General features: G+C 46.8%; 1 long non-coding RNA gene across 1 annotated transcript in view; it reads left to right on the top strand.

Annotated features, from left to right (window-relative positions):
• Positions 1 to 10625, top strand: part of LOC120060694 — a 58131-nt gene extending 47506 nt beyond the window's left edge. The window contains exon 3 of the long non-coding RNA XR_005478257.1: positions 10535 to 10625. This is a non-coding gene — a long non-coding RNA (uncharacterized LOC120060694). The remainder of the gene's footprint in view (positions 1 to 10534) is intronic.
• Positions 10626 to 11261: the final 636 nt, after the last annotated feature.

Below are 11261 nucleotides of genomic sequence, written 5' to 3' on the forward strand. Positions count from 1 at the left end.
CGTCATTTCAATGAAATTAATATAGACGTTGAAATTAATATAGACGTTGAAATTAATATAGACGTTAAAATTAATGATAGACGTTGAATTGACGTCTGTGCCCAGAGGGTATGGCTTTCTCATAAAATGGGTTTTGTGAAAAAGACGAGGAGAGAAGGACGTATGTGAAATTTGCAGTTTGACATGTGACAATCACATTTTCAAATGTGAACTAGATGTAAATTTAATGTGAAACCATATTTTGACATTTTTAGTTCACATGTTAACACCACCTTTTCAAGGGAAGAGAATTAAAACAATTCACCTCACATGAATGGCAGATGATTTTTACGATACACAAATATAAAGACTGTTCAATAAATCCCTTGTAATCTCTCCTGGCATACCAAACACCACTAGTAGGATGAATCGTACTTCTCCTGTATGACTATGCTCCAGAGCACATGTTTTAGTAAAGGCAAGTCCACTTAGTGTTTCTACGTACCTGAAGGGACAAACAAACATATGCTTTAGATGAAGAGAACATCGCCAGGGACATTAAGTCTGTTAGAAGCTGAATGTGGCAGGAGGACTCAGGAGACGTTCCAGTAATGGATGAAACATGAGCTTTCCTTTTTTTATTGCAGGAGTGTAATCACTGTTTCTCTGGTATTAGTCATGAAATGCTCCTCTGCTTTTATCTTCTCAATCCAAATGATTCGCTCTTACTGGAAAACTAATGATAGAAACATCATAAACCCACATTCAATATATGAAGTCCACTATTCACTCTGTGTGTGTGTGCTTGCGTGCCTTTTTGCGTTTCTGTCCGTGTGTCGAGGGAAGGGCAGATCTATTATCTCTTGTGTGTAACTGATTTGGTTGCCAGAGCAACCGGTCCTAGCTAGAGAGGCATGTTGTTTAATTAAGGTGAGGTGTAATGAACGCAGAGGAGAAGAGAACAAACCTCCATCAAACAGCCCTGCCTCTCAGAGCAGAGCGGCAGGCTTCACTCTCTCCCGCTCTCTCTCTCTCGCTTTCTTTCTCCCAGTCCAAGCATAGGCGGGGGAGGGGCACCGTGCCACAGAGGGAGGAAGGGAGGGAGGGAGAGAGGAGGAGGGTGCCAACACAAGAGTTTTGAGAGAGAGAACGAATGGATGAGAGATCTAGAGAGAGAGCGCTAGAAAGGGAGGAAAAAGAGGGCCTAGCAGCGCGGAAGTTGGTGTGACAGCCCAGAGAGGCTCCGCTTGTCCAGCAGGTGTGTAACAGTCAGAGGGAGAGAGTGAGAGTGATCAGACGGGAGGAGAGAGAGAGAGAGAGTCGAGTCTTAGCCATCTGCTTCTTGACTGGTCTCTGATATATTTATCTGGGAGAAAGACTGCGTACAGCTGACACAGAGTGAGTAACTTACTTATTTCTTTGTGTTCGTCATGTTTGCTCTGATAGTACCTACCGCTTTTACTATATGCCCCACTAATTTCATTCTGTAGCATAATATATAGGTTGGATTTGTTTTGCAATCTGTGCTGTGTTGTTGTGGTGGGGGGATGAAGCTGCAGTGGCTTAGTGCTGCCTGTAAACTGATATGCAGGAGGTTTACATAGAGGCACGCAGCGAGCAGGCAGCAGGCAGGCAGGCAGGTGGCAGGCAGCAGGCAGGTGCACAGAGCATACAGTATGTAATGTGGCATGCTTTTGTTCTGTTGAACAGCTCGTAATGAGGAGGAAAGAGGAGAGTTCCCCCGCTGCTCTGATGAGATGTTTTTGTTATTTAGCTATGTGCTCTGGCAGTGTGGAGTGCTGCACGCTACGGTGTGTTTCCTCCTGCCTGATTCCTGTCATGGGGAAATATTTATTCATCTATATTAGAACTATGCACACTTGTACACAGACACACACACACACATACTCTATACCGGTGACCATTTCATTCCACTCTTCTGATAGACCCCTTACCAGACATGTCTTAATTCAATTCCTCCCACAACCACCAGCACCTCTTCCTTCTCATTGTCCTCCTCCTCAGGGAGTCATAGTGTCTGCTAGCTGGTTTGTGTGCGTGCTTGTTGGTGTGTTTCTGGGCTCCCACACCCGTCCATCCACAGTGTGTGTGTCTGGGCTCCCACACCCCGTCCATCCACAGTGTGCGTGTGTCTGGGCTCCCACACCCCGTCCATCCACAGTGTGCGTGTGTCTGGGCTCCCACACCCCGTCCATCCACAGTGTGCGTGTGTCTGGGCTCCCACACCCCGTCCATCCACAGTGTGCGTGTGTCTGGGCTCCCACACCCCGTCCATCCACAGTGTGCGTGTGTCTGGGCTCCCACACCCCGTCCATCCACAGTGTGTGTGTCTGGGCTCCCACAACCCATCCATCCACAGTGTGTGTGTCTGGGCTCCCACACCCCGTCCATCCACAGTGTTTGTCTGGGCTCCCACACCCGTCCATCCACAGTGTGTGTGTCTGGGCTCCCACACCCCGTTCATCCACAGTGTGTGTGTCTGAGCTCCCACACCCCGTTCATCCACAGTGTCTGTGTCTGAGCTCCCACACCCCGTCCATCCACAGTGTGTGTGTCTGAGCTCCCACACCCCGTCCATCCACAGTGTGTGTGTCTGGGCGGTTGATCTCTCATAGGACAGACTAGAGCTGCTTGCCTGGCCTCATTGAATTCCAGTGAAGACACACTGGTGTCAACTTCATCTCCTCAAGAGACTCACTGCTGTCTGTCAGGAAGGTCTCTCTTTCTCTGTAAGATGAAGAGAGCAGCTCTCCCAGTCAGTCAGTCAGTCAGTCAGTCAGACACAGCAGACGTGATAATGACTTTACCAACAGGTATATCTCCACACATACTGTAGTGTGGCTGATTTAATAGTCCTTGTTTACATTATTTAATAGCTCCTTAACATGGACAAAGACAGTGGCTAATTAAACATTGATTAGCTTTTAACAAGAGGGGGGGATTCAATTTCTTATTTCTGCTTAAATCTCTGCATGGGCTGTGCTTGATGACTTAACCTATGGGATGGTGAATCTGTCTGTACGGGAACATCCGTGCCTCCGTGCTACAATGGAGAGAACTGCTACAGCACCACGTGAGAGGGGGTTCACTCCAACGTCTGTCAGGAGGAATGAAAGACCGAGAGGGAGAGTGCTGTTTACACACACACCTCCAGACTAACAGCAGTGTTGATGTCCGCGTGTGTTTTTACACTCTTACTGTAGGAGTTCTATGTCAGATTAGAATTGTCATATGATGTGTCAGTTCTAAAACCACCAGCGATCATTTTCAGATCTGCTGGTCCTATATGTTTGACGTGTCTGTTGATAAAAGATGACTGAGGCAGTTTGTACAGTACTGTGCCTATATTTGCGTATACATTTCTTGTAATAGACTTGACCCACTGGGCACGCCACGTCATTTCAACGTGGGTAGTATTTGGTTGATTACGTTGATCAATGAGATTACAACCTATTTTCACCCACTCAAAAAAGAGAGTCAAAAATGTGTTACATTCCCAATGTATTATCACTGTGCTTTAAATCATCTAAAAACAACCAAATTCCAGTGAAAAAGCAATGTGTCAGATTCCTGGTTTAGTTGTCACCTAAATGTAACATCCCTGCGGTTTCAACCATTTAAAAGCACAGCAAAGTTCAAATATTTAGATTTTGTTTATTTATACAACTTAATGTGTTATCACTGTGCTTCATCTACTAGCACTACCACATTTCCTGGATTGTAATTGAGACTATTTAAGTACGTGGTGCCAGTGGTCAATGCCGTTTGAGATTTTGCATAGATTATTATAGGAATTGTCTCCACAGCCCTGCAACATTTGCATGCTTTCTATGATTACATAAGTAGACGTTTATTGTTACAGTGACCTGTATTGTGTTTGGTTTACAACGCAACCAAATATGAAGATTTAAAGGAGACGTATCTACTTTGTATCCACTGAAGATGCTATTTCCATCGCTATTCACATGGCCGTAACACATCTGGACAAGAGGAACACCTATGTGAGAATGCTGTTCATTGACCTCAGTTCAGCATTCAACACTATCGTTCCCTCCAAGCTTGACACCAAGTTCAGAGCCCTGGGTCTGGTCACCACCCTCACCTACCGCTGCACCATCGAGAGCTTCCTGACCAGGGGCCCTCCAGCAGGTGGTGAAGACGGACCAGTACATCACTGGGACCTGGGCCCTCCAGTGGGTGGTGAAGACAGCCCAGTACATCACTGGGACCGTGCTCCCACCCATCTAGGACACCTACTGGAAACGGTGCCTGAGGAAGTCCTGCAGCATCATCAAGGACCCCACACACCAGCCACGAGCTGTTCTCTTCCTTACCGCTGGGTAAGGTTTGATACCAATAGGCTCAGAGACAGTTGGACAATGTATACCATGCGTATCCCATACATACGACTAATAAAACATGAAACTTAGGGATTCATATTTTCCCGAAAATTGGCCAATTTCAATACCGGGAATAATTCATCATTCAAGTCGGAAATGCCCATTTAATGCCTTTAAAACCAAGATATGGTCACGATGCAGAGTTCTCCTTGTCTGCTTGGCTGCACCACTATGTAAAGATTTTAGAGTTAATGAAACTGATATTTAATAATGATAGAATAACTATCTTTGATCACCAATGATCGCCGTTCATAAATTCTGAGCATTATCATGTTCCTCAATTTATTAGCGCATTTCAGCAGTAGGCTATCTGGACACAGAGCGCTCTCAGGACACACCGAGTGCAATGTTGTCAAATCGTACAAACTTGGTGACGACAGTCAAACAAATGTCAAATGACCAAAGTTGCTAAGCTTGCTAGATAACATCCTTCAACGAATGACAGAATATCCCCTATATTTGGCAAAATCGAGTTGATGATTATACAGATAGCAGATCAGTTCATGAATAACGAAGAATAAAAAGTGGAAATATACTGAACAAAAATATAAAGGCAACATGCAACAATTTCAAAGATTTTGCTGAGTTACAGTTCATATAAGGAAATCAGTAAATTGAAATAAATTCATTAGGCCCTTATCTATGGATTTCCCATGACTGGGCAGGGGCACAACCATGGGTGGGCCTGGGAGGACATAGGCCCACCTACTTGGGAGCCAGGCCCACCCAATGGGGAGCCAGGCCCAGCCAATCAAAATGTGTTTTTCCCCACAAAAGGGCTTTATTACAGACAGAAATACTCCTCAGCATCCCGGTCCCTCTCCTCTCAGACGATCCCGCAGGTGAAGAAGCCGGATGTGGAGGTCCTGGGCTGGCGTGGCTACACGTGGTCTGCGGTTGTGAGGCCGGTTGGACGTACTGCCAAATTCTCTAAAATGACGTTGGAGGCGGCTTATGGTAGAGAAATAACATTCAATTCTCTGGCAACAGCTCTGGTGGATATTCCTGCAGTCAGCATGCCAATTGCACGCTCCCTCAAAACTTGAGACGTCTGTGGCATTGTGTTGTGTGACAAAATTGCACATTTTAGAGTGGTCTTTTATTGTCCCCATCACCTGTGTAATGATCATGCTGTTTAATAAGCTTCTTGATATGCCACACCTGTCAGGTGGATGGATTATCTCGGCAAAGGGGAAATGCTCACTAACAGGGATGTAAACAAATTTGTGCACAAAATTTGAGGGAAATGCGTATGGAACATTTCTGGGATCTTTTATTTTAGCTCATGAAACATTGGACCAACACATTACATGTTGCGTTTATACTTTTGTTCAGTATTTTTTCAGTGTTGCTGACACAGCGTCTCCTGGTTTTGCTATTGAATGTATCTGACTGTAACATTTATAGGTCCCCAAGGTTAGCCCTTGCAGCATTGTGAATGTTGTACATCCGGCAGCTTGGACTCTAGTCTATTTCAGTTCCTACAGTCAATCAATCCTGCTTGCTGATTCATGTTGAACACCACTACAAGTTGTATTTTCATTAGTACACGTCCAGACTATTGATTGCCATGCCAACAAATTAAACCTCCCCTAGTGAATTGACTGATTAATCACGAAAGTTTGATTACAGTTAGGCTACATTCGATGGACCACTACTGTCTACACTGTATTGGTATTGATTAAGGCATTGATGCTACCTTGAGGTGTTTGTGGCTCAATGTCTCACACACCTATGGCATGGCTCGTGGTTTCAGAGAGAGAGCAGATTATTTCAGAGAGGATACAGTAGTGCTCAGGAGTGCAACACCCACATTGTGTGGCAGGCAGGCAGGCAGTTTCCTGGGTTGGAGATTGTGAGTAGAGAGATGTGTGGCGGGGAGGGTGGCAGGCAGACAGAGATGTGTGGCAGAGAAGGTGGCAGGCAGGCAGTCTCCTGGGTTGGAGATTGTGAGTAGAGAGGTGTGTGGCAGGGAGGGTGGCAGGCAGGCAGAGATGTGTGGCAGGGAGAGTGGCAGGCAGGCAGTCTCCTGGGTTGGAGACTGTGAGTAGAGAGATGTGTGGCAGGTAGGGTGGCAGGCAGGCAGAGATGTGTGGCAGGCAGGCAGAGATGTGTGGTAGAGATGTGTGGCAGACAGGCAGAGATGTGTGGCAGGGAAGGTGGCAGGCAGGCAGTCTCATGGGTTGGAGATGGTGAGTAGAGAGATGTGTGGCAGGCAGGTAGAGATGTGTGGCAGACAGGCAGAGATGTGTGGCAGGGAAGGTGGCAGGCAGGCAGTCTCCTGGGTTGGAGATGGTGAGTAGAGAGATGTGTGGCAGGCAGGTAGAGATGTGTGGCAGAGAGGTAGAGATGTGTGGCAGGCAGGTAGAGATGTGTGGCAGACAGGCAGAGATGTGTGGCAGGGAAGGTGGCAGACAGGCAGTCTCCTGGGTTGGAGACGGTGAGTAGAGAGATGTGTTGCAGGCAGGTAGAGATGTGTGGCAGACATGCAGAGATGTGTGGCAGGGAAGGTGGCAGGCAGGCAGTCTCCTGGGTTGGAGATGGTGAGTAGAGAGATGTGTGGCAGGCAGGTAGAGATGTGTGGCAGAGAGGTAGAGATGTGTGGCAGGCAGGTAGAGATGTGTGGCAGACAGGCAGAGATGTGTGGCAGGGAAGGTGGCAGGCAGGCAGTCTCCTGGGTTGGAGACGGTGAGTAGAGAGATGTGTGGCAGGCCGGTAGAGATGTGTGGCAGACAGGCAGAGATGTGTGGCAGGGAAGGTGGCAGGCAGGCAGTCTCCTGGGTTCCAGATGGTGAGTAGAGAGATGTGTGGCAGGCAGGTAGAGATGTGTGGCAGAGAGGTAGAGATGTGTGGCAGGCAGGTAGAGATGTGTGGCAGGCATGTAGAGATGTGTGGCAGAGAGGTAGAGATGTGTGGCAGGCAGGTAGAGATGTGTGGCAGACAGGCAGAGATGTGTGGCAGGGAAGGTAGCAGGCAGGCAGTCTCCTGGGTTGGAGACGGTGAGTAGAGAGATGTGTGGCAGGGAAGGTGGCAGGCAGGCAGTCTCCTGGGTTGGAGACGGTGAGTAGAGAGATGTGTGGCAGGGAAGGTGGCAGGCAGGCAGTCTCCTGGGTTGGAGACGGTGAGTAGAGAGATGTGTTGCAGGGAGGGTGGCTGAGTGTCCTCCCTGGATCCCTGAAGTGACTCTTCTCTCCAGAGACACTCCTGCTTAATGGGACATAAAGCACACTTTATAAGATATTATTTCTAAGATATTATTCACAGCAGTAGTTTGCACACTTTGTGTGCTTGTTTGGTGTAAGATATCATTATCTTATTTTATGATTGTGACATTGTGAATATTGCTGATTATTTTTTAGAGATCATTGTTATCTATGTGACTGAGCTTGATGAGATTGTCATTGCTCTGGGAGGTCAGTGGGTTAACATACCGCTAATGGATTTGTGTTGACATATACTGTATGTTTGTGAAGACCTAGGAAGTATCTTTACAATCTGACATCCTTTTGTTAGTGGTTTGTTTTGGCATGTAGATCATTCTAAATAATTAACATTCACCCACACTACTCACCCCGGGCCCCTTACAAACAGTGCCACCCAAATCGGCTAAGTCTGGTCTAACTCTAGTTTTTAGAGATATAGTTACAGAATGGGAGGTTAGTATTACCTGTTAGAGCCTATTTCTCATCCTCTGTGGAATTTCACATTTCCTGGGTAGCTAGCTTCATAGTCGATATTCCACATTGTGTAGTGGTTTTATCTCAAGGTTAATAAAAGCTGCATCTTGTCAGCCTTGACAAACAAGGAGGTGTAATGGTGGACGTGAAGGTAATGCATTTACTCAGGAGTGTGGCGGGCAAGCAGCCCAATCTGGAGAATAATCACATTTCCGCTCAGAGAGGTTGTCTGCTGTGTGATGGATGGGGCCTTGGAGAGGATACCTGGGCACGCTGTTCTCGTGCACTATTTAATCAAAACATCTGGAATAAAAGGACATGGGCTCACTCAAGACACTTTCTGATATTTCTAGGTTGACCCCAGTCAATCTCTCACACCACATTGTGCCACTTCAGGCGCAGTTAGATTGTGATCAGGACTATCTTGTCACAGTGGGATTCAAACTCGGGGCGTGGAATGGCAAAGAATTCACCAAAATGTTGACTGTAACAAGTCTCAAGGTACGCTTGTTTCACATATAAAAACGTTGACTGTAACAAGTCTGAAGGTACCCTTGTTTTACATATCCAGTCTTTTGGAATGGTTTCTGTAAGAAAGAGATCTCAACTCCCATAGCCCCAGAAACCGCTTTGTGTTTTTCTCCGGTCACTGAGTCAACATGTATCTATGATGTAATAATACTCCTGTCAGAACAACAGAGGAAGGAAGACAAAGCAGAGAAGAGAAGGGTTGGAATGATATTGGATTAGTTTACTCAATCTCTTCATATCGCTCTTCAACCTCAGTTCACTTTTTACACCATAGGCCAGAGATGGGAATCTTTGATAGGGGTGGGGGCCACAAAAAACGGAACTCATTATGAGGGGCCGCAGTGGCTCATGGGTCTGCGTATCCACATCCATACCCCCACCCACCCTTGTGACAGTGAAAAGAAGATTGCATTTCCTGCAATTCTACACGTTTTACCATGGTGCGGAGAGAAGATTTTTGAAATTGTATAACTAATTTCATGGTATTCTTCTTCTTCTAATTTTGCCATGGGGCTGAGAGAAGTGTGCAGTTTTAGAGCTAATATCCTGAAATTCTACACATTTTGCCATGGAGGCAAATGTTGGCAGTCTTTAACATGATAACTGATGATCAATGGGCCCCACCCCGGTTGGTAATTTGACCATGGATGGAGGGGTTTGGGTTTGTGTACTGTTAACGCCGGTACTCAGCTCCAACCCCCAACATAACCTGAACTCACTCACCTTATGTGCTCTGTGTGTCACTTTTATTGTATTCACACTGTCTGTCTGTCTGTCTGTCTGTCTGTCTGTCTGTCTGTCTGTCTGTCTGTCTGTCTGTCTGTCTGTCTGTCTGTCTGTCTGTCTGTCTGTCTGTCTGTCTGTCTGTCTGTCTGTCTGTCTGTACTCACCCCGTCTGTCTGTCTGTCTGTCTGTCTGTCTGTCTGTCTGTCTGTCTGTCTGTCTGTCTGTCTGTCTGTCTGTCTGTCTGTCTGTCTGTCTGTCTGTCTGTCTGTCTGTCTGTCTGTCTGTCTGTCTGTCTGTACTCACCCCGTCTGTCTTGTTTGTCTGTACTCACCCCGTCTGTCTTGTTTGTCTGTACTCACCCAGTCTGTCTTGTTTGTCTGTACTCACCCAGTCTGTCTTGTTTGTCTGTACTCACCCAGTCTGTCTTGTTTGTCTGTACTCACCCAGTCTGTCTTGTTTGTCTGTACTCACCCAGTCTGTCTTGTTTGTCTGTACTCACCCAGTCTGTCTTGTTTGTCTGTACTCACCCAGTCTGTCCTGTCTGTCTGTAGTCCCCCTATGTAACCTGTGTTTCTGTAGTCCCTATTTGCTCTGCCTGTTCCTCTGGGCTCATTCCTATGCTCACACTATCAACTGACTTCTGTATAGTCCTTCATTGACTCGGCAATATTCAACACTCATTGGGAGGGACATGTAACTGTAGAATACCAATTCTTTTATAGTAATCTTTTCTACAAGTTTAGATAGCTGGCCGCTAGACTAGCTGACCAATCTAAAATAAAAATGCTGACATGGGCTACGTAATTGAGTGACTGCTGATGCACAACCATATTATTCTAACTCTCAACATTAAGTTGAGACCCCGACTGAGTCCCCCCCCAACATTTTCAGAATTAAAAAAAGAATAATAATATTGGTCTGCGGGTCTACAAAAGGGGCGGTTGCCCATCCCTACCGTACGCCATTGTGATGCTTCTCAGAATGGGCACCATGCAGCAGACAGTGTTTCCTAAATAGCTGCGTTGTGTTGTGTTGCCATTGTAAGTTCTGCTAATCGCTAACCCTAAAACAGTGAGGCATCCAGTCACATTGTTTATTCCTCTTCTCTCCCCTCATGACCTCAGTGTGATATACAGTATGAGACTTCGTCTGATCTGTCTGATGTTCATGTTTCTCTCTCTGTGTTTTCTGTGTTTCTAGGAAACAAGATGGGGGTGAACCCCGGATCTCAACCACACTAGATCCTCCGTTGTTACAGCCCCCACTGTCCCCGCTCCCGTACACCGCTCCACCGTTCCTCAAGGTAGGAGGGGAGGGAGGGAGTGTATGGAGGGGTTTGGGTTTGTGTACTGTTAACGCCGGTCCTCAGCTCCCACCCCCAACATAACCTGAACTCACTCACCTTATGTGCTCTGTGTGTCACTTTTCTTGTACTCACCCTGTCTGTACTCACCCTGTCTGTCCTGTCTGTCTGTACTCACCCTGTCTGTCCTGTCTGTCTGTACTCACCCTGTCTGTACTCACCCTGTCTGTACTCACCCTGTCTGTCCTGTCTGCCTGTACTCACCCTGTCTGTCTGTCCTCACCCTGTCTGTACTCACCCTGTCTGTCCTGTCTGTCTGTACGCACCCTGTCTGTACTCACCCTGTCTGTACTCACCCTGTCTGTCCTGTCTGTCTGTACTCACCCTGTCTGTCCTGTCTGTCTGTACTCACCCAGTCTGTACTCACCATGTCTGTACTCACCCTGTCTGTACTCACCATGTCTGTACTCACCCTGTCTGTCTGTCTGTACTCACCCTGTCTGTCCTGTCTGTCTGTACTCACCCAGTCTGTACTCACCATGTCTGTACTCACCCTGTCTGTACTCACCATGTCTGTACTCACCCTGTCTGTCTGTCTGTACTCACCCTGTCTGTACTCACCCT

This window comes from Salvelinus namaycush, chromosome 16 (assembly GCF_016432855.1).
Source record: "Salvelinus namaycush isolate Seneca chromosome 16, SaNama_1.0, whole genome shotgun sequence".
NCBI classification, from domain to species: Eukaryota; Metazoa; Chordata; class Actinopteri; order Salmoniformes; family Salmonidae; genus Salvelinus; species Salvelinus namaycush.